This window comes from Trachypithecus francoisi, unplaced genomic scaffold (genome assembly GCF_009764315.1).
Source record: "Trachypithecus francoisi isolate TF-2019V2 unplaced genomic scaffold, Tfra_2.0 Contig01579, whole genome shotgun sequence".
NCBI classification, from domain to species: Eukaryota; Metazoa; Chordata; class Mammalia; order Primates; family Cercopithecidae; genus Trachypithecus; species Trachypithecus francoisi.
This window is the reverse complement of record NW_022681442.1, coordinates 3,474,294-3,494,462: the sequence shown is the minus strand read 5'-3', so window position 1 is coordinate 3,494,462 and position 20,169 is coordinate 3,474,294. Positions and strand designations below refer to the sequence as shown.

General features: G+C 46.9%; 1 protein-coding gene across 7 annotated transcripts in view; it reads left to right on the top strand.

Annotated features, from left to right (window-relative positions):
* Positions 1–20,169, top strand: part of PTPRE (protein tyrosine phosphatase receptor type E) — a 180,004-nt gene that overhangs the window by 87,086 nt on the left and 72,749 nt on the right. The window contains exon 1 of one of the 7 annotated variants that reach the window (XM_033179045.1): positions 7,670–9,566. The exons of the other annotated variants lie outside the window; for them this stretch is intronic. The gene's annotated coding sequence lies outside the window, so the exon portion shown is untranslated. Of the gene's footprint in view, positions 1–7,669; positions 9,567–20,169 lie in introns of those variants that run through there. 7 annotated transcript variants of the gene reach the window in all.

Here is a 20,169-nt window from a genome sequence, read left to right as displayed (position 1 = left end):
GAAACCATGGAAACCCTCCATACCACTCTGCTCCCCTCTTGGGGGAGTTCTCAACAGAAGACACTGGAAAGTGGATGTCACTGGGATGAAGTTAGAAATCCCAAAAGTGCACTATTTGAGCAAGATCGAATTCAAAGGCATCACTGTTTTCAAAACCTGTTTTTGGCTTCCTTCCAATCTGAAGCCAACACCGACATTCTGTTATGCTGTTTCCCATTGTGGGCGGATTGACTTAATTTTTAATGAGTGATTCACCACTCATGGCTGTATGTGTTCCGCCTGCTGAGCTGAGAATTAAGTCAGGTTTCCTTTAAAAAATTCTTTTTGGTATCAACTGAGTAATGTGGTTCGCAGTGTTTGAGACAAGGAGACATGTTAATATCACTTAAAAGAAGGCATTTAACCTGACCTGGGTTCTTAAGACACGGCAATCATGACGCCATCATGACTGGAATGCTCTCTAGAAAAGGAATCTGTCTCATTCAGCTTTCAAAAACATTTCTTTCTATAAGAATATTTTCCAAAGTTGTGCAATTTTTTGAAACATTTTTTGAGGGTAGTACAAATCCAATCCATTTGGGAAGCCACGTGGCAGGTTTCCTAATGGGAAGCCTGGTAATATCGTGTGTCTCCCCACAGTGTTCGCAGGGTCTCACCCCTGTCCACTTTGATTACTCCAACTGGCCTCTGTCCATCCAGCAGGGGTCTGGCAATCCTTTCTGATCCATAATCTTTATTAAAATAGCACCAGAGGTACTTGTGGCCACCAGAGCTATTTAGCTCCTGCCTTGGGCCCCACCCCTTACCAAACTGTTCCCTCTCCTGGGCCCCTCAACACCACTCCTTCAGGATGACTCTGAAGCACAGGCCGCCCCATCTTTACAGTGAGTCCCTCCTGCCTGGCCTGAGCACAGACCAGTGAGCCCACCGAGTGAGCAGTTGAAGCTCATCCCTGTGCCCAGCACCTCAGGGCCCCCAGGATCAGATTTTACCCAGTAGAACCCAAGAACCTAGAGGATGGGAAACACAGCCAGCAATGAGGCGGCAGGAGGGGTGCAAATCAGAGGGGTAAGACAGGGAGGCTGGAGGGGCAGGTGGAACATTTGGGAGTCAGCCGTGGGGAAAACAACATGACCAGAAAAGGAGCAGAGGTGGGGCCTGTGAGGCTCAGGTGCCGAGTGTCTGTGCTAAGCAGCCACGTGGGGGTCAGCAGGTCACCCCTCTTCTAAGGACATCCATCTCCCTAGCTGCCCAGTGGAGCCACCTCTGCAAGGCTCTAAGGTTCTTGCCATCCAGGTTGGGCCCTCAGAAGAAACTGAAAATTTCTAGCACAAAATTCATAGCACACTGAAAATACAAGGGGTGGCAGCTGGGAGTCGCTTTCCTTTGGGGACGATCTGCTTTTATCCCAGCATCTTGGGCCTTGGCTCAGGGCTTCCTGAAGCTGAGCTTCCCTGGAGAGGAGGCTCCCTGTGCAGGGCAGCTGCTCACCAGTGCTCCTGGGCCTAGGGGCACTCAGGAAACACCTGGGTACCCTCAGAGCCAGACCGCAGGCCTGGAGCCACTCCTTTTGCTGATACACCTGCATCAGAAAGCCACACACCTGCTCTAGAAACCTAGGTACCAGGTCTAAAATCCAAATACGGCATCAGGAGCCCAAATACCGGGTTAGAATCCAAGTCCCCAGTCAGAAAACTAAATGCCATGCAAAAAATCCAAGTACCTCTTCAGAAACCCAAATACGTGGTCAGAAAGCCAAGTACGTGCCCAGGCATTTGTAATAGTCGTGTAGGTGGGAGTCTTCATTTTCCTCCAGAACAGGTAGCCCCTTTCTGAAATTCATCATAAAGCTAAAAAAAAAAAATTGTTTTATTTCAGTGAGGCTGTAGTGCATTTTTTAATGTGTCTGCTGTTTGTGTCACAGTGTGCCTGGGATATCTGAAAAAGTTTGAAGTTGCCCCTGGGCACAGAATCTAGGGTCCTGATTGAAAATGAGCAGAGGGTTGAGGAAATAGACTCACTGAAATTGCGTATTCAGGTCTATGAAAGACAGAGAACTACATCAGGGGTGTCACAGCAACCTGGGGGCTCCTTTTCTAAGTTTCTTAAATCCCCAGGAAAGGGTTTTCTTCGAGGACATGGTTAAAAGGAAATGAACTACTAACCTTGAGAAATGAAAAGTCATGTTCAGAGAACGGCCCAACAGTTCTGACCGATCAGAGAGGGCATGTTTTCTCTAACTTCCATTTTCTACTTTATCCATAATTTATGTGATGTGTGACGCCTACTTGAAGCTAATGTGTGGTGGGGCCACCGCAGAGGGACGGAAAACAGTTGATGTGGAAGCCATGCCTGACTGTCACAGACGGGGGTGTGGGGGGCCAGGGTCTCAGCTCCTGGTGGGGGGCGAGGGAGCCCATTGTCCTGGGATCCCCAGGGCTTACCCAGCGTGCATTGTGCATCGGGTCTCAGGAACCTGCGTTGCTGATGGATGTGTGAATGAGTGGACAGGCGTGGAGGACGGGGGAGCAGGGAGAAGACAGTTGTATCTTTGCATTCTTCACAGAGCCTGGGGCAGCACTTAGCACAAACAGGGCTGGCTACTTAAAACCCGGGGTCACTCGTTCAAAAGGCAGGAAAAAAAGCTTTTTACTTTCTTCGTGTTCTCTCTCTGGACCTTTCATAGTGGGGTGTGTGTGTGTGTGTGTTTTACCTTTTATTTAATGTCACATTCCCCCAGGCACTAGGATACTCTCACTGCCTTCAACTGGGCAGGTAGAGGGCGTCCATGCAGCCCCCATCCTCCCTGTTGAGGAGTGGGGGGAGTCTCAGTTGCTGACCGGGGCAGGAAGTGGACAGTCAAGAACCCAATGGGGTGGGGCAGGAGGTGGGCCAGGTGTGAGTTGAGGGGCCATACCCCGGCACATGTCCCATTGCCCCACAAGAGTTCCCTCACAAAACACAAGTTCAGAGATAAAATTCTTATGACAGGTGAAGGTAGCAGTTACAGAGCATTAAGCCCCAAGCACGAGGGTCTCTCTTCTGAGTGAGGGCCTGAGCACTGCACTGCTCTTGCGTCCCCAAAGCCCACCCTGAGTACGAGAAGTGAGGGACAGAGTCCTGCAGTGTCCATCCCATGGTGACTGGTAAAGGATTTTCTTTTCCAGGGGAGCACAGCCAGAGCTCTCTTCTCTGATTCCATCATTAGTTTCTGGAAAAGCCTTCCCTGCCCACCCCATCTGATGCTACCTGTCTGACTTCCAGCCCCAAGTTACTTTCTGTACCCCCGTTTTACTTTATATTGTCATGAAAGCACTTACCAGTATTTGGAACTGTGGTGTTTACCCATTCTCTCACCCGCAAGAACGCAGGCCCCATAGAATGGGGATGCCATCCCTCTGTCCCCTCGCACAAGCGCTGGCATGAGAGAGGCACCCAGTGAATTTTAGGTGCATGAATGAATAGTCCTTACATGACTTTATATCCTTTTAAAAGCAAGCTGGATATAAATAAATAAATGAAATCCAGTGGCTCACGCCTGTAATACCAGCAGTTTGGGAGGTCGAGGCAGATGGATCACGAGGTCAGGAGATAGAGACCATCTTGGCTAACATGGTGAAACCCGTCTCTACTAAAAATACAAAAAAATTAGCCAGGCGTGGTGGTGGGTGCCTGTAGTCTCAGCTACTCAGGAGGCTGAGGCAGGAGAATGGCGTGAACCCTGGAGGTGGAGCTTGCAGTGAGCGGAGATCGCACCACTGCACTCCAGCCTGGGCGACAGAGTGAGACTCTGTCGAAAGAAAGAAAGAAAGAAAGAAAGAAAGAAAGAAAGAAAGAAGAAAGAAGAAAGAAAGAAAGAAAGAAAGAGAAAGTCAACTAACACCTCCAAGTGTCTCAGTCAATTTTCAGTGATTTTTCTCTGTCCAACACCAGACTAGCTTCAGTGATTTCTTTCACTGATGTGGCCACATTTGTTTTGTTTTATTTTGTGGCCATGCAGCCCGATGTCACAGGAGCTGTTAGTCCTCCTGACTCCCTGCTGGAACACAGGGGAGAGCCTCATTCCAGGTCTGCACTGGCCCCAAACTGGGCCAAGACTGCACATTTCAGTTCACTTTGGGTTTCTGATAGCAGTTCTCTCCCCAGTCCCCCATTCCCAGGATTCCTAAGAGCTAAGGGATGTGCCCACCAATCCAAGCCACCTACTAGCATTGAACTTCTGTCTTGAAAGGGATCTGGTTTTGAACCAGTCACTGGGAGGTGCGTTCTAAGGTGAGGCCTTCCTGGTCAATAAACCTGTAAGTGTCGCCCACCAAAAAGAGTAAATCTGACCTCAGCCCCGTCCCATGGTGATATCTATTCCATCAGGGCAGAGGGGCAGCAGCTGGCAAGAGAGCCTCAACCCCCACCACTCCTGAGAGCCAGGAGGTCCCAGGATTCAAACTCAGGCTTCACAGATCCACACATCTTTGTTCTCAGAGAGGAGAACCCAAAGTGTGTCTCCCAGTGAGTTCTGAGGATGAGGGAATTATGAACAGCACCATGTCTGCTTGTGAGATAAGCCGACCCACCTGGTTCCTCATAGTGGGAGGTGGCTCAAGGGTCAAGTGGCCCATTCTGCCTGGTCCTCTCGGTTTTCTTCCATCCACTTCCCTGGAGATGGTTATGTGCTTTGCTTCTTACTAACAGTAACGTATCCAGAAGCCAAGGCAAGCTAGGAAGAGGAGTGAGATCTGGATCTGCGGATCCAGAATAGCAAAATTACCCAGCTGAGGCTTAGCTGACTGTCCAGACCCTGACGGTGGGGTTTAGAATTGGACAGCATCCAAGCCGTTCTGTGATTTCATCAGCACCATCATGCAATAAGCTGTTGTAAACACCTATATGAAAACCTGTTTTCCAACGATGCTGCAACATTTGATTAATTCTTCAGGATGGGATAGCAAGATGGCTAAAGCAAGCATTGCTTGCAGTCATGATGAATTTGCTGAGTCTCAGAGGAAAATTGCCAGGCTACAAACTAATCATTCTTAGGTGCCTCATTTACCATTCTGTCCATGTTTATACCAACTCTACACAAGCGTGCACGCGCACACACACACGTGCGCGTGAAATATTCCAGACCACCTTGAGCTAAATGAATTTGACCTCTATTTATAAAATGCACATTAGCGTGAAATGGAGGGGGGCTTTCTTTAAGGGTTCAGCAAGCCATCTAGCCCACATGCTCCTGTCTTAGATGCCAGCCTTGGTCTTAAAGAGCCTGGTTTCTAAGGGAAAATTCATGTCATGGACATCTTGTTGCCAGGAATCAGTGTGACTCACTTTTCATTTCAGGATGATGTTGAGTCTCCTGTGTTATTCCCAGTGTGGACGTGGAACAGTGACTGATGTCTAATTATTTGGAAGGGAGAGGGCCTCTCTAAGAAGGACATACAATGTCGGAAGCTTGCGTTGCTTGGCAACACGTAACTTTACCTATGTTTCACCAAAGGCAGTTTAAAGGGCTAAAGACGCCCATTCATGCAACAGTAGATTATAAGGAAGATCTCAAAACCTGCCCCGTCAAAATCACTCTTTCCACCATAGAAATAAACACTGAAGAGAGGGTTTGGGACGTGGGTGTTTGTATGTTGCACACCAGTAAGGAGGGTGGGAAAGAAGGCAGTGGTGCCCCCATTTTTCTGGAATCGTACTATGTACATACCCTGTTAAAGTTGATTCGAATCACTCATTCCTTACCATAAAACCTCCAACCTGAGACTCCCCTTCAGAATGTATGCCCCTGCAGCTTCCCCTGTTTTTATGACTGTGGCACCTTGCTGGAACCCGTGCCAGTCCCTTCCCATCCAGCTAGTATGCCTTCCAGCATTCAGCTTCAGCCCCCAACCTTGTTTCATGTCAGCAGCTGCGCTCATGAAAACTCTTCTTTCCAATGAAGGAGGAGGCTGAGAGGTGCACCAATGGCTAGATCGAGGCACACACAGGCTCCAGGTTCACAGAAACAGGGCCATCATGTCCGGCTATTGGGAGTTCCTGTGAATGCTACAACCCTCCTTTCTTTTTGAAGTGGGTGTTGTAAGAAGCATGTCTGTTCATTGTGGCAGCCTGAGTTTTGGAGGCCCCCACAACATTCTTTCCTACGTGGAAAGAGTTTTCTTTTTAATTCAGAAACAACAAAACTTCTCAGCCTCAAACCAGGCCACGCTTATAGTGTCATGGCAAAAAAAAAAAAAAAAGAAGAAAAAGAAGAAATTAAAAGAGGCAAAGCAAAAAACAAATAGAAAAAAAGAACACAGTGCAACAGTCAAAATCAGGTTAACTTAACGAATTTGGGCCGAACTTAGATTTAACATTTCCTTGAAGTTTGGCTTCCATAAACCACCTGTCTGTTTCAAACAGCAGCCTCTGAAGTACAATCCAGCTTATTTCTCCCCTTTTGATCAATGCTTTTCCCAGGAATCAAACTCAGCTCTTAAGAGCACTTGTAATGAAAGCTGAAGACAGCTGACCACTGGCCCTGAATACCCAGGTACACTCTGAGTTTGCCCACAAGGAAAAGTTATGGAGTCCACATGCTCCAAAGGGGACTCCATGTTCAAGGTAATCTCCCAAGTTCCTCTGCTGCTGCTGGCTGTGAGGCATTAATATCCCCCCACAACCTGGACTCAGGGGCGGCAGCCTCAGAGGACCAGCACTGTGGAGTTCAAGTTCAGTTCAGCACTTGAATAGTACATCCTTCAGGAAACCAGGGCGCTGAAGACTGAAAAGCAGAATCAATAACATTCATGTATATTTTAAAGCCAGAGTTCACAAATTAGACACCATAGGAATTAATATAAGTACATGTACATGTATTTGTGGCTATGTGTACTAGTTACAAATAAGAGACAAGAAAGGAGATATACGTATGGGTGAACCAAGCATATTCAAAACTGAATATGGCAAAAGTTCAAATGAATGTGAACTAACAACAAAAAATATATAGTTTCTCATTTCTAGACATATAACTTCTGCTTTTTCAAAACCATTTCTCAAGTTATTGATAATAATACAAATTCTGTCCTTAAGTTGCATAATGAAGGAGAGTAAATTAATGTATTTTAAGATGATCTTTCTGGTTTTTTGTTTGTTTGTTTTTGAGACGGAGTCTCGCTCTGTCGCCCAGGCTGGAGTGCAGTGGCCGGATCTCGGCTCACTGCAAGCTCCGCCTCCCGGGTTCACACCATTCTCCTGTCTCAGCCTCCTGAGTAGCTGGGACTACAGGCGCCGGCCACCTCGCCCAGCTAGTTTTTTTTGTATTTTTTAGTAGAGAGGGGGTTTCACCGTGTTAGCCAGGCTGGTCTCGATCTCCTGACCTCGTGATCCACCCGTCTCCACCTCCCAAAGTGCTGGGATTACAGGCTTGAGCCACCGCGCCCGGCCTGGATCTTTCTGTTTTTAAGTCCCGCTGCTTCTGTCACATTTACACCGGCACACACGGACACTTCCATCTGTCCCCATTCGTCATCACAGTGAGATGAAGCTGAGAGTTCGATTCACTAAGTTTTATATAGCCAGTACCATGTGAAACACATGATTTGATTTAAGTATGTGGTGTGACTGCAATGGGAAGCAGCCGAACACACAGCAGCAATACTGCAACATCACCATGACAACCAGTGGAAATAATGGCCCCCTTTGGGAATAAAAGAGATCTCAAATCCTGTTGCAGTCAGTAGCACTGGCTGTCTGCAGTAGAGATGGTTTTCGATGATTGTTTCAGAAATTCCTTATCAACAGAAAATGAACGAGAAGGGGAGTTTTCAGAAGATAAATGGATTTGCAGACAACTAATGCGATCATCAAAATCACCAAGGAAAGCAAAGCAGTGACTGGGGAAGCTGAGGCTGAAGTAGCAAGGGCATTCCCCGCAGGCTGCTATTCCAGTCGCTGTGAAAGCCTAGTCACTGTCTTTGCCACGCAGAACGCATCTTTGGGAACGCTGTCGATCTGTGCCTCCATCTCTTAAAGCTTTCCATTTCTGTCTGGATTTTGTCTTTATGGGAGGCAGGAATAATATAGTGAATTGAATGAAATGGAGTATGTAAATGTCTAGCACAGTCCTTGGCACATAGAAAGTACTCTATAATCAGTAATTCACATCAAATTCTTGGGACAAATGAAAGTGAGTGCCTGGCACTGCACATAGGAAGTGTAATCGTCTTTTAAAGGAAAAGACGTGGCAGCAGACCATCCTCCCGACATGACGTGCTGCGTTGGTGCGTTTACATCCCTGTTCCTTCTGAAAGACTCAAAATTGTGTTGGAGCTACCGGTGCACGTTTGTAAGACCTGCACTAGTGACCACACCACTGGAAAGGGCACTTCTTTATGAAGTCGCCATATTCCCAGGGAGACTGGTCAACCCATAGAATGTGAAATAAAGAAGCTATGTGAAAAAAAATTCCCCTTTGTCACAGAGAAAGAGAACTTGGTGAGACTGGGCAGCTGCAGGAGCCTCAGTTTTTCAGATAACAGAACAAAGTAAAACTTGAGGGTACATTTCCCTTTTTGTTTTAGGAAGTGCTGTAGAAGGGGGCAAAGAGATCTTTGATATGAGAAGGTATTTCTTCAAAGCAGCATCGTGCCTGAAATAGCATTGTTCTCTACACTGAGAGGGGGGAAATGGGAATTTGCTGTTCAATGGGTTTAAAGTTTCAGTTACCAGAGATGAACAAGTCTGAGAACTCTGCTGTGACGCATCATGCCTCTAGTCACCGAGACTGCATTGTACACTTTTTTGTTAAAAGGGTAAATCTCATGTCAAATGTTGTTACAACAATTAAAAAAACAAAACAAAACAAAAACAAACCCTAGACCGTATTTGCGGAAAGGCACTAACCATACATGTGCTCAAGAGCTCTTTTGTGTCTTCTTCACTCCATGCTGTAGTTCAATTTAGTTTTGCTTTGCAAGGATCCTCGGAAAGTGTATCATCAGCAATGACTTTTATTTTAAAACTACATGTGAACCACGGGGGGAAATCATGATCGACGCTGCTCATTGTCCTTCCTCCCTGTGGGCTGTGAATCCAACTCATCCTGGGAGCAGGGTGCTCTCGCCGTCTGTTCCTCTCTGAGCTCAGTGCACAGAAGCATTCTGCTTACCCAGCTGGGACTGCCTACTGCACCATGGAGCACGCGGGTTGCCCGGCTTTCAGCAGCTACGCTGGATTGTATGCCACCTTTCTTACTGACTGATTATGAACTTAAAAAAAAATCACTCTGCTGCAGTGAATTATACATTTATTTTTAAGCATTTATTTCAACTCGAGATGAGCGGTCTCTCCTGTAAATTTCTCTCTGCTGGATCTTTGCTCTGGTTTCTGATGACATAGTGTGAGTGCCGGCGGCCGCGAGCTTCCGAAGGAAAATTACAAAGGGAATGCCCAGTAAATAATGTATTGCCTTTCGCATCAGTAGCCTGCTTGGGAATGTTCAGATTATCAGCCCAGGAGACTCCAGTGCTGTGGACATGGGTCTGAACGAGTTGGTCACCTAGGGGCTACTGAGAACACGGGGCTCTGTAAGTATCCATGGATACACAGCGCAGACGCAGAAAGGGATTCTCAGAATGTTTCTTCTGTTGCTGGTTTAGATTGTGAGGGAAAAAATGCATTTTCTGTGAGTCTTTAATATTAAGTGTTGCTACTGGTTGACAATTTAGGAATGTCACAGCAGTTCTATTCCTTGTCAGCTCTGTGCTTCAGCCTCTCTCCTGGTTTCTAAAATGTAACATCCATTAGTTGGTGGGGTAACAGTTTGGATCAAATGATTTTCTGCCTGTTTTATGTCTTCTACTTCATTCAATTGATACTTAACGTGTAAGTAATCTCTCTTTCACCTAAAATAAAAGAGCTAAATTTTCTTTAAGCAAACAGAACACCCTTAGAATTTTGGACCCGCACCCTTCAACTAACATGAAAATGTTAGAGACATTTTGGGAAATATTTTATATGGAAGCTGACTAACCAAGGATTTGAAATGTCACAACACAAAATTGGAGGGGAGATTTTCTCTAGCTGCGTTTCTTTTCTCCCTCTCTTTTTTTAGAAGCATACTGCTTATAGTTTAAGACCATATCCTGTTGAATGAATAGCCTACGTTCTCAGAAACTGTATATTTGATAAATGCTCAAATTGTTTTTAAATTGCTAATGCTCCCATGTGGGTAAGCTCAGATATATTATGGCTCACCTATGAATTGGTTTTGATACTTATGATGAGAACAGACTTCCTGCTGAGAATAAATATTAGATTTCATTCGACGTGGTGCTTCGTTTAAATCAGTTTATCCCCGAGCCTGTTTTTTTTTTTTTTTTTTTTTCCTGCAAAGTGAAGGAGGCCCTACAAGCTCTTGCACTGCACTCAGAGGACAAGTCATCCCTGGCACCCTAAGAATTCCACCAAGCCTCACTCACTTGGGCAACTGCCCAGAAATGCTCAGCGGTGTTCAGACACTTCATGTCTCAGTAGGTGACCGTGCCCACTGACAGGAAGCTGCCACTCCAGGACCATGCCCTCTCCGTTCACAGTCGTGGAGAGCAGGAGAGTCTTTATGCATCTGAACTCTGCAGGTACCATCATGAGTGGCTACAGTTCACTTTCAACATGTGCTGTATTTTGTTCACACTAAGAGAGAATATTTGACTTTCGTATTAAAGAAGCTAGGCTAAAACAACTAATCATGTTTTACCTATACTGTGAAAGGGCTTCCATCCATTTATCTAATCAACTTATGTTCCATCCCAGTTACTCTGTGTGTAGAGAGATTGGATTGTGTGTATGCGTGTGTGTGTGTGTGTGTGTGTGTGTGCATGTCTGTACTATGTATGGGACATCACACGGAAACCGGGGAAGGAATGCATTTATAGAAGTGGAAAGTTCTCAGGAAGTCTTCAGCTTTGGATCTGCTTTTACACTGAGCACTTGGTGTCAGTGTGCTGGAGAAAGGCTGATAGTAAGTGAAGTGTGGGCACGACTAGAGTGCCGGAACTTTCCTTGCATAGTATTTTATCCCAGTCACGCACTGGGGGATTCTGGACATTTTGTCAGACCCCCATTTTGATGGAGATTTAAATCCTTCCACTCCCGGAATTGCTTCTTCGGGCCTGTTCAGTGCTGCTGTGTGGTTCAGTGGCCCACCCTCAGGCCCAAGAGTGCCTCTTACTTCAAAACCCCAGGCAGACCCCCATCCCAGTGCATAGGTAGGGGCTGCCAGGTGCTCAGGTCCCCTGTCCCCAGGGGAAACTCCTCAGAGAGGCAAATTAAGGACTATGCCCTCCCTTTTCTGACATAGGAGTCTCCCACGGGATGATGACATGTTCTGGGAGATAAAATGGGAAAGTTCTTAGTATTAGGAACACAGGATGCTGAGAAAAGCAGCCACACATTAGGTGGGCAAATGTAAGAGAGCACGCTGTAATCTGGAGTAAGGGGCACTGGAGACATCACCGGGGTCCTACAGGTTGACAAGGCTGTGGGCGCACCTGGTTTCTCCTCTCTCCCATCCCTCATCAGTAAACACCATGACCCTCATGACCCCCGGCAGCAGCAGGGGAGGTGGCAGTGTTCCCTCTCACCTGATCTTTGCAGGCTGGAAGGCTGTCTTGCTGGCTCTGCTTGTACTTGGTAGAGCACAGCTACTGCCTCGGGAGCAAAGACCCAGGCTGTGCCAAGGCAGGACTGTGAGTCCCAGTCATGGGGACCCCCGGGGCAGCCACAGACTCATCCATCGCCCCCTCTGACAGCCAGAGCCTACGTGTCTGTGGAGGGAAGAGCAAAGCTGTCAGCATGAGTATGTGCATGTTCAGCTGACTGTGGACTGCTCCTGCCTGTTTATTTCTGCTGTGACTTCAGGGTGCTGAGGGCATCGAGGGGGAACAAGGCCATCAGGAGGAAGTGGGCGAGGACAAAATTGTTTCCAGGGAGTTTGTATAAAGGTGGTCACTTGTAGGGGAGCTGCCTAGGGAGGGGGCAGGTAAGACACTGCTGTTCAGGAGGAAGTCAGTAGCGAGGAGCACCCTCTCTCTAATTCCAGGGGCCCTACCAATCAGAACAGCTGCCAAGGAAGGAAGATGCAACAGTGTGTAGGTTGGCAGGAAAAGTCAGTGATATCAGAAGGATGGATACAGGGAGGGCCAGGGCCTGCTCCTGGCTGCTGGAGCCCTGCGTGACACATGGCGCACGCTCAGGCAGCCATGTCTGAATGGCTGAAAATGATCCGATGAATGACACAATACCAATTGGCTTTGCAGTGTTTGGGAGTCAGTCATGCGTCTTTTTTTTTTTTTTTTTCTTTTTTCTTTTTTTGAGACAGGGTCTTGCTATGTCACCCAGACTGGAGTACAGTAGTGCGATCACAGCTCGTGACCTCCTGGGCTTAAGCAATCTTCCCACCTCAGCCTCTCAAGTAGCTGGGACCACAGGCATGCACCACTGTACCGGACTGATTATTTTTATTTTTTGTAAAGATGGGGTCTTACTTTTTCACCCAGGCTAGTCTTGAACTCCTGGCTCAAGTGATCCTCCTGCCTTGGCTTCCCAAGATGCTGGGATTACAGGCATGAGCCACCGTGCCCGGCCTGGGAGTCATATGTCATATGGATGCTGGGTTTTTTGCCTCTGCAGATGTGCATGCACAGATAGACCATGTACAGTCTTGAAGAGCAGAGTGGACTGTGACTCAGACACCAGGTTCAAATCCTGGCTTGCCACTTCCTTCCTGACTTCAGGAGGTAACTTGGCTGCTGTAAGGTAGTACCTTCCTCGTTGGTGATGAGAGACATAGCTGAGATGATTCTTGTAAACCACTCAGCACGTGCCTGCACGTGAGTGAGCTCTGTAGAGTGTAGCTGCTGCCGTTGTGGCTGTTTCCTTCTCTGTGTTCTCCTAATCACACTGGGTGGTTGTCATTTTTGGGAAAAGAGACGTTAAAAAATGTTTTCCAATACATTAAAAATATTAACACTGTTGATTCTTTTAGAATCATGCTGTGTAACTTACTTTAAAACTATACTCTGTTACATTCATCCTGGTAATAGTGTTTAACAAAAAGGAAAAAGAAAAAAAAACAGAAAGTAGCATAATAATATCTGTGAGCAGTTTTTAAGTGTGAAATAATCCTGAATAGCTAGAAAATTCAGAGGACATTTCGCGTTATGCGTAAGTGGCAGTTCATGTGCGGACATCAGGCTCTGGAGTTCTGCCAGCATTTTAAAATTAGAACTAAAGAAATGCGCCCCAACTTAATTAGTATAAATGTTGCCGTGCAACTTCTAATAATGAGTGTAATTTGCAATACATGCTCACCATGTAATTTAGCACAATGGGAACCCGCAGACTGTAGGACTAGTGTTTACTCAAGAGAAATGATTAATACAGAAAGGAACAAAGTTTAGCAACTGGAAGGCTTTGCAGGGGCCCCATGGATGCCTATTGGGATTGTCCCATTTATATCACCCCATTGGCAACACCCCACCGATTCCCACCCCAGAGCGTCTGCCAGGACCACAGAGAGGAAGCTGTGTCATCTACTCAGTTGTACGACAATTTACACATGAGTGGGTACCTCAGTTTCCTTCTCCGTAAAATGAGGGTGATAATGGTCCTAACATCTTATTGTTGGGGGGAATAAATGGGTCAATGATGTAAAGCACTTAGGAAAGAGCAGAGTGTGCTGCGCACAACAAATGTCATGTGTGAATAACGATGATACTACGCTTATGACCATCTTTGCAAGTGTGATCCTCCATGGGGATCTTGGATGCCAGGCTGAGGAGGGTGCCCTTCATCCCAAAGCACAGTACATGTTGGTCCTGGGGTGATTTGTCTTTATTGAGGTAAAATTCACATAACATAAAATTCGCCGTTATGAAGTGTACAGTCTAGAGCATTTTGTACATTCACAGTGTTGGGCAGCCATCACCTCTACTTAGGTACAACACATTTTCATCATCCAAAATGAAACCTGAACCCACTAAGCAATCAGTCTCCATTTCCCCCTTCTCCCATGCTGGCAACCACCAATCAGTTGTCCATCCATATTGATTTACATATTCTGGATATTTTCCATCACCATCCAGTATGAGACCTTTTGTATCTGGCTTCTTTCATATACCAACGTGTTTTGAAGTTCACCTGTTCTGTAGCATGTACCGATATTTCATTCCTTTTTAGGCTGAATCGTATCTCATTGAGTTACTATGCTTTGTTTACTCATTCATCAGTGGATGAGCTTAGGTTGGTTTCTGCCTTTTGACTGTGATGAATTATGTGCTATTATGATAGTCATGGATGAGTTTTTCTTTGAACACATTTTCATTTCTTTTGGATATATACCTAGGAGTGGAATTTAAACATCATTCTATGGTTAAATTTTGAGGAACCACTAAATCTTTCCATAGTGGCTGCACCATTTTAATTCTTACCAGCAATGTCTGGGGGTTCTAATTCTTCTACATCCGTGCCAACACTGGTTTTCCTTTTATTTTTTTCTAAATTATAGCCATCCTAAGAGGTGTGAAGTGGTATGTGATTATGGTTTGGGTTTGCATTTCCTTAATGAATAGTGATGGCAGGCATCTTTTCATGAACTTTCTGGCTGTTTGAATGACTTCTTTGGAGAAGCATCTATTCAATCCTCGGCCTGTTTTTTGGGTTGTCTTTTTGTTGTTGAGTTGAAAGAGTATTTTATGTATTCTGGCTACTACGTCCTTACCAGATAAATCATTTGAAAGTATGTTTTCCGTTCTGTAGGCCATCTTTTCACTTTACTGTAAGTGTCTTCTGATGCACAAAAGTCCTGAGATGATTCTAGACAGAGAATGAGCATAACAGTGAAAAACATTGCATTATAAAGTGAGAGACTCCTTCCTCTCTTCGTTCTCTTCCAACCTTCCTTATACCCAGAAAGAAAGTCTCAGCTTGGTGCTGGTGTGGCCTTGACACCCGTCTAATCCTTGCTTATCTACCTTTTTAACGAGGAGAGAACAGGCTCTAACCCAAGAGCCTTACACAGGGCCAGCCAGGAAATTCATAGCCTGTCTTCCCCATCTTCACTGGTGATACTCAGCCTCCTATTTATACTAATGACAAAGAGTTTTAACATAATGGATTTGATGTTTTAAAAAATGGGTGAGTGACATGATAAGGCTTGTGAAGGTGCTAAGAGAATAGCAGAACTGCTGCTGGACGCCTCTGGGCATCCCTGAGTAGGTGACAGATGGGGGGTGCCCAAGGACGCTCCGTCTGGTGATCGGAAGTGGGGCAGATGGAGGACGCTGGGCAGGCCGGCCATGAGCCAGCAGCTGGGAAGCCATTACTGACTCCTCAGTGTGCCCCAGGAGTCTTCCTGGACACCGTTCTCCATTCTTTCTCCCTTAATCCTCTCAACTGCCCAGCAAGGTGAGGAAGGCCTTGAGCTTCAGGGCTGAAGAGAAAGAAGGGAAAGGTGTGAGGGTTGGCTGAGAGGAATGTGGCAGGACTTGGTGAGGAATGGATGTGGGGGAAGGAGTGTCTAGAAGGATCTGGAAGGATCCATGGCCAGTGAAGGGAAAGATGGACAGACACGGAACTAGAAGCAGCATTTGAGAAGCCTCTTCACGTTTTTCATAGCTTGGCCTGTTTGAGTTTCCTGCAACTGCTGTAGAAAATTACCAGAAATTGGCCAGGCGGGGTGGCTCACGCCTGTAATCCCAGCACTTTGGGAGGCTGAGGTGGGTGGATCACGAGGTCAGGAGATGAAGACCATCCTGGCTAACACGGTGAAATCCCGTTTCTACTAAAAATACAAAAACAAAATTACCTGGGTGTGGTGGTGGGTACCTGTAGTCCCAGCTACTCGGGAGGCTGAGGCAGAATGGTATGATCCCAGGAGGGGGAGCTTGCCGTGAGCCGAGATAGCGCCACTGCCCTCCAGCCTGGGCGGCAGAGCAAGACTGTCAGAGGGGGAGGGGAGGGGAGGGGAGGGGAGGGGAGGGGAAAGGGGGGGGGGGAAAGGAAGGCAGGAAAGGAAAGAAGGGAGGGAGGGAAGGAAGGAGGAAGGAAGGAAGGAAGGAAGGAAGGAGGGAGGGAGGGAAGGAAGGAAGGAAGAAGAAGGAAGGAAGGAAGGAAGGAAGTCAAGAAAGGAAGGAAGGAAGGAAGGAAAGGAAAAAGGGAGGGAAGGAAGGAAGGAAGAAAGGAAGGAAGGAAGGAGGGAAGGAAGGAAGGAAGGAAGGAAGGAAGGAAGGAAGGAGGGAGGGAGGGAGGAAGAAAGGAAAGGAAAGGAACAGAAAGGAAAGAAAAGAGGGAGGGAGGAAGAGAGGGAGGGAAGGAAGGAAGGAAGGAAGGAAGGAAGGAAGGAAGGAAGGAGAAGGGGAAGGGAAGAAGGAAGGAAGGAAGGAAATTACCAGAAATGTAATGACTGAAAGCAATAGAGATGCATGGTCCCACAGTTCTGGAGGCTGCAAGTCTGAAGCCAAGGCCTCCGCAGGGCAGTGCTCACTTTGAAGGCTCTGGGAGAGATCCCTCCTTCCCTCCTCCAGGGTCCATCGGCTCCCGCAGTCATTGGCATTCCCCAGCTTGCCTCCCTCCAGCTTCCACCTCCATCTTCATGTGGTCTTCCTCTCAGTATACTTGGTGTGCCACCTCCTCTTCTTATAAAGACACCAGTCATTGGATTTAGGGTCCACTCTAATCCATCATGACCTCATCTTAACTAACTACATCTGCAGTGACCCTATTTCTAAATAAGGTCACATTCTGAGGTTCTAGATGGTTATGAATTTGGGGGACACTGTCAACCCCCAGTACTGTATTGTTTGCAGGTGGCTGATGACCCATTCCCACTGAAGGTCTTGAGGCATGACTGACACCACTGAGTGTCCCAAACCAACCTGGTGCATCCACTTTCACTCGGAAGTTCTGACCTCATTTGGCATTGGCACCGTCAGGGTCCCTGGAGATTTCACAGAAGAGCAGGGAAGCAGATTTTCACAGACAGGTTTCAACCTGAGCACAGGAATTGTATACCCAATCAACTTCTAGGTGCCTCTTAGGTACTTAACGTTGACTTGAAAATCATTGCTTAATTTAGGTCTGTTTCCTGTCTGAACTAAATGGAGTCCAGGAGGTTTATAGTCTTTCACGCTTTTGCTAAATTGTGTTTTACTTTGTTTCCAACTAAAAATGAGAGATCAAACTCTAGTTACGCCATGTTGATACAGAGTTCCGTCTTTATTGCAAACTTTGCCACACAGAGCTGGAAGACATCTGAGTGTAGGGATCATGTTCTTTGTCTTTGTTGGCCTGACTCTGCCAGACCTGGGGTACAGCAGCAAGGAGACCCGTAAACATTTGGGGGGATACACGAATAGAGAAAGCATAGTCCGGCTGAATGGAGGGGCCTTTCCTGCACCCTAGAGATGCTGTCAAGTCCCACAAAAGACTCTTTTCTACCAGAAGAAAAGTATTTCTGTCGTGTCTCTGCCATCAAGTTTTCTCTCTCCTCCTTCCAACCTCCTCATTGTCATTGAATTTCAAATAAAAGGATACTGTTTGCTCAAAAGCGACACCAGAGTTTGATACAGCTCAAGTACAACTCCACGGCTCCTAGTCAGGTCAGCTCTAACTGGGCCTGAACATTTCTAAGCACAATTGAATAAACTCAAATTCTCACTGCCTATTTCCTCTTTTCCTATTACCTGATTTTCTAGAAGATTGTGACATTTATTTACTTTGAGGTTTCTCTCTCTCTTTTTTTTTAAGTAACCAAGTAAGGGGTTCTCTCTCAAAAGACATATAATTCTGTGACTCTCCATTCATAAATATTTGAGGGGATGTGGCTAAGTGTTTATAGAGACCTGGGTTGGGAAAAAATACTGCTCAACTCCAACCTTTTTTCATAAACCTTTTGGCTAGTTCATTCACTCCTTGAACAAATATTTATGAAGCACCTATTTTAATGACGCAAGGGTTTTTCCAGGTAGGCCAGAATTAAAATTTAGTTCTGAGTGGAGACGTTTAGAATCCACAAACCACACAGTGTTAACCTCTGTTATTGCCAAAATAATCCATGGATATTATTTGGGTAGGGGGAGGAGTTAAAGTAAATATTTCCAATGGATTTTTGGAATTTACAAAATGTGTGTCCATTTGTCCTGAAAGGGGATGTTTGTCTGTTTCAATAGAGCTTCCCATGCTTGTCCTGATAAAATCTTACAATGTTTCAGAATAATTCCCAGGTCCTGTGAGCTATGACCCTAGAGATGTGGGTTTCTGAAGTCTGGTTGCTTTCAGACTGCTGGGATTTGAATTCAGGCTCTGCCGTTTTACCAGCTGAGCAGCCTTAGGCAGATTACTTAGCCTCTCTGATCCTAAGTGTGCACAGCTGGAAGGCAGGCACCGTGAGAGTCTTGTACTGTCTCAGCAAGCTGCTGTGGGATCAGATGTGTTCTGCAGAGAAAGCGCCATGAAGACTTTATGCCCTGATCAGCATCTACATCTTGACTTTTGTTCATCTGCATAACTTGCTCGGCTTCTGTACATGATTGTCTCTGAAATAAGCGGCCACCTTCTGCCTCGCACACCTCGTTCCTACATGGATAATCCCTCCTACATCCCAATACTGACTTAGGGATGGAACCCCGAGCTTCTCATCACCCCTGCTGCTTACAGGGGTTGGATTGGCGCTGGTAGTCAGCTTCCTCCAGGAAGAAGGCATCTCTCACCACTGGGAAGGCTCAGGAGGCTCCACACCACGTGTGCCTGCCTGCAGAGTCCCCTGCCCTGGGAAAACTGCTCAAGGGAGACAGTGCATCCACCATCTCTCTGCAGCCCTGCTGGCTCGTCCGCCCTCGCCTCCCTGCCTCCCTTCCACCCTCCCTCCCTCCCTCCCTCCAGGTGCCTTTGCAGCCTCAGGGGATTCATGCTGCACCTCTGGCTTCCTCCTGGAGCTTCTGGAAGGTGAAATAAAGTCCCTGGGATGCCGAGCTCTCTCTGGACCTGAAAAAGCCTCCCATCAAGAGAGAGAAATCCTAGAGATTCTTAGCAAAAGTTTCAGTAACCAGGGATAACGGGACAGCCAGTCCTGGGTTTCTAAACCCAGTTGATCAATATCCCCTTTATTCTAGTAGGTCAGGGGACTCTGGAGTTGGGGGCGGTATTTCCTGGGAGACAGCCAGCCCAGGCTATTGGAGCATCCCGCCTTTGCTTTCAGTATGGGAATGAGCCCGACACACCTGGGCTAGTCACATCTTCCCAGAACCTACTGTGCTAACTCTGGCCAGGACTCAAGGATGTAAGAAGTAGGAGACGCAGGAGCAGGGGCACAGAGCTGCTGGCCCTTTCTCAGAAGCACATCAGCTGAATAAATGTAACAAAGCCTCCAGGCATCCAGCCTGTGTCCTCATCCTGCCAGGGCCCCTGCTCTTCCTGTCACTGATGAATGCAGCCAGTCAGTCAATCAACAAACCTGCATGAGTTCACTGCCCAGTGCTAAGTCCCAGAAGTGACAAAGAGAGAGAGAGACAAAGAGAGACAGAGAGGAGTCTCTGGTCTGGCTGGGGCTGGGTTACTTTGTCCCCTGCAGATCTTACCAGGAGTGCACCTTGTCGGTCAGGGGCTGGGTTACTTTGTCCCCTGCAGATCTTACCAGGAGTGCACCTTGTCGGTCAGGGGCTGGGTTACTTTGTCCCCTGCAGATCTTACCAGGAGTGCACCTTGTCGGTCAGGGGCTGCCTGGAGCTTCAGTGCTGGAGGCCCAGCCGGGTACAGTGTCACCTCCACTGTGGTGCTGGCCATCACTGCAGGCCACAGAAGCACTTTTTCTCCTGGCAGCCGGGAGCTGCAGCATCCGGGGGGGGGGGGGGTCTCACTGTTCAGCGGCCTGCACATTCGGAAGGTTTATATCTTCGGGACTGAAAATTGGGGTCCCCTTTAGATTTCTATCTTCTGCTTGGTAACTTCAGTATATAATAAGAGAAATAAAATGGATTTTGTTGGCTTCTCGTTTGGTTGCCTTTGAGCCGACATATTTTAAAGTGTTTGTTTACATTCCAGAAAAGGGTAAAACGTCAATGGCAGGTGAGCTTGATGTTCTGTTACTTCCTGAGAAATCAGGGATGTTCCCTTGCATTTGTGAACCACTTGGGG